Here is a 6,000-nt window from a genome sequence, read left to right on the forward strand (position 1 = left end):
AGCCCAGAGCTGTTGGGGAACATCTGCACTCCTACACAAACAGAGCTGTCTCTCTGGCTCCCTTAGTAGCAGGAACAGAACTTTCCCTGCCCTCTGCAGCTGCAGGCCATCATGCATACAGTATGAAGTTTGCATCTCCTCTGCCTTCCTCACTGCTGTATCTCTCCACTTCCAGCTAATTTAATTGACTGCTCTGGTTATGAGGAATCATGGTGTCTAAGCACCAGGAGTAATACTTAGCATGATATTACCATTTTCACATCCCAAGGCTGTGCAAACATTAACTAACGCTATCTCTAATTAGCTGCAACTCACTGGAAAGTAGGTAAGCTTGATATTAACCCCGTTTTTATAGCTGGTGACACTAAGACTCAGAAGGCTCAAGTTACTTGCCTCTGCTATGGAGGTGAGTTCAGCTAAAGCCAGAATAAAAATGGGCAAATATGTTTTCCAGGCTCTTTCACCATTCTGAGGGGTATTCTGGCCTCCCAAACAGCGTGCATTTGACCCAGACATCTGAGCACAGGATGCCTCAGTCCTGCCGTGCCACAAGTCCCGCCACAAGCATGTGTGCTATGCTGAACCAGCTGAGAACCCCTCCCTGTCTGGTGGGGCCTTCGCATGCTGCCGTCTCCCTGAGAGCACCCAGCTGGCAAATACAACGCCGCCAGGGCCAAGGAGGTTTCCCAAAGCCATAGTCATGCAGTGCAGTACAGCAGAGACTTCCCCTTTCTCCCATTTTCCCACCTGAAAGTTGTTGAATGAGATGGCAAAAGACTGCACTGACAGTGCTAGAAGCTGTATTATGAGTGGAAAATGATGCTCTGATGTCCTGCCATGGTCCAGCTAGCAAATGCTGGAGAATAAATGCAGTTTCTAAATGCTACAGTTCTTTCTAAACAGAGTATGGCTCTTGTGAAAGGATATTTTATTGTTAGATATTTTGTTCTTCTCCACTAAAATCCAAAGTTATCTAGAATTAGCATTTCACACTTGGGAAGAGAGTCAGAGAAGTCCTTCCTTCTTCCTCCATTCTTGCTCCTCTGCAAGCAGACCTTTCAGCAAGGTCATGAGAACTACTGTCTGATAGGCATCCTGGAAGATTGTTTTAAGAGTGGTTCCCCGTGAGATAACTGCTAACTTGTGCAATTAGTTTGTCTCAAAATTCCCCCAAGCCACTTCTATTGGCAGTAGCCCTCACCTTCACACTTCCCTGGTTCACCACACCCTGCTGCTGTGGCTTCCTGCCCAGAGGTGGCTGCATGTTTCTTGAGGATGCATCCACTCATGCTCCTTTCACTGCATTGCTTGGAGGAGAGCCTGAGCTTTGAGCTGAGCTGTCCCCATATTTGCAGCACAAGAGGGTAGGGTCTCTCTCTTACACACACCCTGGGAAAGTTTCCCTGATTAGTGTTGCATTAATAAGGACAGAAAGGTTGGGAAAATATCACAGTTAAAGTGATTGGTGAAAGTACCTTTGTCCAATTAAAGGAATGGGTGGGAAAAGGGGTCAAGGGTGGCACTGGCTGAAGGTGTTTATTCCTGAGTGGAACAAGATGCCACTGTGCAGTCTTCTTCCTTTGTACCATTTTGCTACCATATAAAATCCAGATGCATGCAGCTCTGGGATATGGTAGGCAGTTTTGGTCCCTGCTTCCCAGGAGGGCAGCATGGAGTCAGAGAGGGGGTGGAGAAGAGCAGCTAAAATGGCCAAGGGTTGGGGCAACCACTGTGGAAGGAGAGGGCAAAATGGCTGTGTCGTTTCTTTGAGAGGAAAATATATAAATAGGAATCTCTACAGACTCCCCAAGTCTGGTAGGTAAGGTGACAACAGAGCTGCTGCTTACCACCTGCCATGGTGCTGGGGGGTACACAGTGAAGGCAGGTGTCCAGTCCCAGTAAACCAGCAGCCACCTCCTACCCAGTCACACCTCAGTGTGCGCGGTGGGCAGGCAGCAGAACAGGCAGGATCCAGGCACCCTTCAGGCGCTGACTCCTTCTTACAGCCACCACCCTGCTCCAGGGTTAGCTACAGTTGTAGCCTCACACAGCAGGACTTGTGCTTGAAGCCAACAGAGCTGTGGATGAGGAGGAGGAGGAAGAAAGAAGCCATTTCTCATTCAGGTGGTGTCCCCATTCTCTCTGTGAAAATGGGGTGGGGGAAAGTTGCGCAGGGGCTTCAGATACTGCTGTTACCCAGGCACCCTGGGGTGCTTAAGGACAGAAGGAAGGATGAAATTGCAGTCACTTCCAGTGTGCCTGGGAAGAAGAGCTTTTGGTTCCCACCAGTAGCCGCAAGGTACCTATCGACTGAGATGAAGGCTTTGCTTGTTGTTACTGCACTAGCCCAGCCCATCTTTCCTCACTAAATATATTCAATAAGCAGTGCTCAATCTGACAGATGTCTTGCCGCTCACACATGAGTTAGAGCCAGAATTTACAGAGAAATGAAGACAAAGAAGGATTTATATAATCTGTAGAGTTTCTCTCCATTCATAGCCTGCCTTCTTAATATTCCCTGCACACCTTTGCCTCAGGACTACAGCCCTGCATCAGGGCTTGTTCATTCAATATCGTATGTATAGTCTTTGATGGCAGAAGACATCATATGTAGGAACAGGTGGTAGAGAAAGAAAGAAGCAGAGGAGGAGAGAAAATTATCCCTCCTTCAGTTACATTCTTTATGGAGAGGAAAGCAGTGTCAAATTGAGGAGCTTTAAGAATTAATTTAACCACAGCCTTTGGAGCACACACACCTACCTTCACAAAGCTGTGTGTGAATATTCCATATTTCTTTTGCAGAGAGTCTTTTAGGGTTTAGTTCACACTGACTCCTTTGCTAGGAACTGGAGTGCTCTGCTCTTGCACAAATCTCAACAAATGCAGCAGAGTTGAATGAGAGACCTTATCAGGGGAGATGATTTTATTCTAAACCCCGTCTTTCATTCACACTCATTCTTTCATATCTGCATTTTCTCAGGCACCAACAGCTGTGTGCCAGGGTGCTCCAGCTAGAACTCTTTCCAAAGACAGGGGGCAGGGGACATGATGTAGTGTGTCACCAGATCTCTAGAGTTCATCTCAGGCAGGTGGCCAGGCTGGGTTTGGATCTGTCTTTTGTTCACTTTAAGAATTCACAGTGATTGTGATCTCTTGTCTCCTCACCTGGTTCCACCTTTCGGAATTATTAGGAAAGATTCTCTTTAGTTGCCTTACCTGTATATCTTCATTGGTTCGAGGCTTGTCCTTTGTCTTACCTCTTAATGGCTTCAGTCTGTCTTCTGCGTCATTCCCAGTCTGGGTGTTTTGAGAAGCTGCAAGATGTGGTGTGATCTTGATGGTCTTCTAGCTTAGGTGTGATCAACAGCTGTCATTCCTGTTCTTCTGCTATGTCCCCTGGTGCTGTTCATGCCAATCCATTCAACTCTCAATGTTTCTGTTGGATCTCTACCGTATCTCTGGCTGAGGCATAGTCACAGCCCACACACCTTCCATCACTGTGCCTGGAAGATCCTATCATAGAAGACAGACATTTTAAATGCATGGCATATTTAGCTGAAGCACTGCTGCTTCACTCATTGGTGGTTCTTGTGTCTGTAAGAAGTGTATTCTGACTGCACAGTAACCTGCTACAGAGTTCATCAACATGACTTCAGTTACCAAGACACATGTGGATGTGTAGAAAACCTGTCCCTTGGCTGACCAGTGTCAAATCTGGACTACAGGCCACAGTAATTAGGAAGAGTGGGAGGGGGAAGGGGAGAAAAGGTAAATCCATATTTGGGCAAGTAAAAAAATAATCTGACAGGTTGACTTTTTTTTCTGTTTGGACAGTTGGGCTGAGCCCTGGCAGAGTAAGACATCTTGCTAGTGAGGCTGGGAAAGGTTTCTGGTGAGTTCAGTTTCCCGGAACTGCATAATTTTTGTCATTTGCCACTCAGGTCCCCTGGGCTTAATCAGAGCTCCATTCCCCAGAGTGGTGTCCCAGCAGGCATCCAGTAGCTTCTCATTACAGATAAATTCAGGATCGTGCTGTGAGGGACTAAACGAGATGCATATTTACTGACGTCCTTGGGTGCCTGGGAGTTTCTGAAGAGATCAGTAGGACCCTGGCAGGCACCTACATACTGTTGTAAATGTTCTCCCAAATACTTACCCTGCACACAGTAGAAGCTGAGAGCAGGAATGAGATCACCACAGCTTCTTTCCACCCCTGGACCCTCTCCAATAGCTGGAGCTACGCTGGCAGCCATGGCAGTGCAGAGGTGAGACCACTGACTTTAGGAAAGATGGCTTTATTCTTCCACTCCTTAGGACAGGTGCCAAACAGACCAGGATATCTGGGACACATTTACTTGTATTGGATTTGGGTCCTTAAGTATTGATGTCTGCACCACCTCCCCAGAGCTGCCATGTGCTGCACACAGCTCCTCTCCACGAACACAGAGCTCCCTGTGCTCAACCCTCAGCACTTCCCAGCAACTCAAAATACAGAACCAGATCTGGACTGAAACTAGTGGTAGTTGTATGCAAGAGATTTTTAGAAAAGTGTGCTATCAAATGAGAAAGTGATGGTTTACCACTTGCAGATGATATTGCTTGTATTTTAGCAGAGAAAAAAGTCAGTGTTTGTGGCAATGCTTCAGAATTGCATATAATGTTGATGGATTTGTGTTTAGTTTATTATTATTATTATTACTGCTTTTTTTCAGATGGCATTATAGTTAAGGCTACAGTGTCTATAAGACAGTAAGATGAAATAAGTTAGGTCACTGACTCTGCCTGAGCAAGATCTAAATGGCCCCTTGAGTTTCTTCCAACCTGAGTCTACAGGTTTCCCCCCAAAACCTAGTGGCTGTTTTCAGTTTCAGAATTATTACTCTCTGAATACTGAATTTATCACATGTATGAGAGAGTAAATTATTTCTTTCTGTGCAGTAGCAATCCTTAAAAAAAAAAAAAAAGTATCACACTCAAAATAACATTAAACCTGAAAGACATGTAGGGGAACACACATGGAAAAGGAGCTTAGATTCACAAACAAAAATAAATAAAAATCAGCAGCACCCAGGAACTTAAAGCTGTTTTCAGACCTTTTATAGAGTTGAGAACAAGTTAGCTCCCTTGTAATCACTAGAATGATAGGAGATGGCTGAAATGGATCAAATACAATGCAGTTCTTTTGTAGGCAGTGAGCCTTTATCACTCCACCTACTCTCTCTGTTCACCATCACTGAGAGGAAATATATGGATTTTCTCTAGATAAGAAGAAGGGGTAACATTAGAAAACAGGGGATATGAATAAAAAGTCTGAAATCATTACATTTACAGCTAAGGTCTCCTGGGAAGTGTGGCAATGCAGAACTGATATTATTCTGACTATCCTAACCTCAGTCAATGAGGAGCTTTGGGCAGGTGTCCTGCTCTGTATAGGAATAAAAACCTCTATGGCATTGCAGCAGAGGTTGCTGCCTGGTCATCACAGTCAGTCACAAAAGTGTTGCTCAGTTTAGGGTCTGCAGGATGCTTCACGAAACTATTACAAACTTATGACCCATATTATGCCACCACTGTAAAGTGGCATTAGAAGATGTTAGAGAGAGCATAAGTGGTGTTATTGTTGTGGATTTCTGCATTAAATTGTAATTTGTTAAACACAATTCCCAGGTGATCCTAGGAGGCAGCATGCTTGCTTCCTCAGAGAAGGCCTGAAAAGGGTTCAGACGTCTTAGCAGGAAAATGAATAAGCTCAGCAAATATCTTGAGCATGTAAGCAGAACACATCAAAGATACCTGAAGCTCTGCAACTTTGTGATCTGCATCCTGTCTTGAGCTATCACTGTCTCCAGAGATGTAGAGAAAGATAGAAAAAGAAGAAAATTCAGAAGGCAGGAGGAGTAAAGCCTTTCTAAGTCCTGACAACTGCAGAAACACTGAATATAAGCCTGACACAAGATAAATATAAGAGAAACAGAGACTGAGTTCCCTCCCATTTGATAA

At 45.0% G+C, this 6,000-nt stretch overlaps 1 protein-coding gene across 1 annotated transcript in view; it reads right to left on the bottom strand.

Annotated features, from left to right (window-relative positions):
* The window catches only part of GSG1 (germ cell associated 1), an 89,962-nt gene extending 86,645 nt beyond the window's left edge, over positions 1–3,317 (bottom strand). The window contains exon 1 of the mRNA XM_054273344.1: positions 3,258–3,317. The gene's annotated coding sequence lies outside the window, so the exon portion shown is untranslated. The remainder of the gene's footprint in view (positions 1–3,257) is intronic.
* Positions 3,318–6,000: the final 2,683 nt, after the last annotated feature.

This window comes from Melozone crissalis, unplaced genomic scaffold (assembly GCF_028551555.1).
Source record: "Melozone crissalis strain CALT ecotype California unplaced genomic scaffold, PUWL_Pcris_2 ptg000004l_1, whole genome shotgun sequence".
In the NCBI taxonomy this organism is placed as follows: domain Eukaryota; kingdom Metazoa; phylum Chordata; class Aves; order Passeriformes; family Passerellidae; genus Melozone; species Melozone crissalis.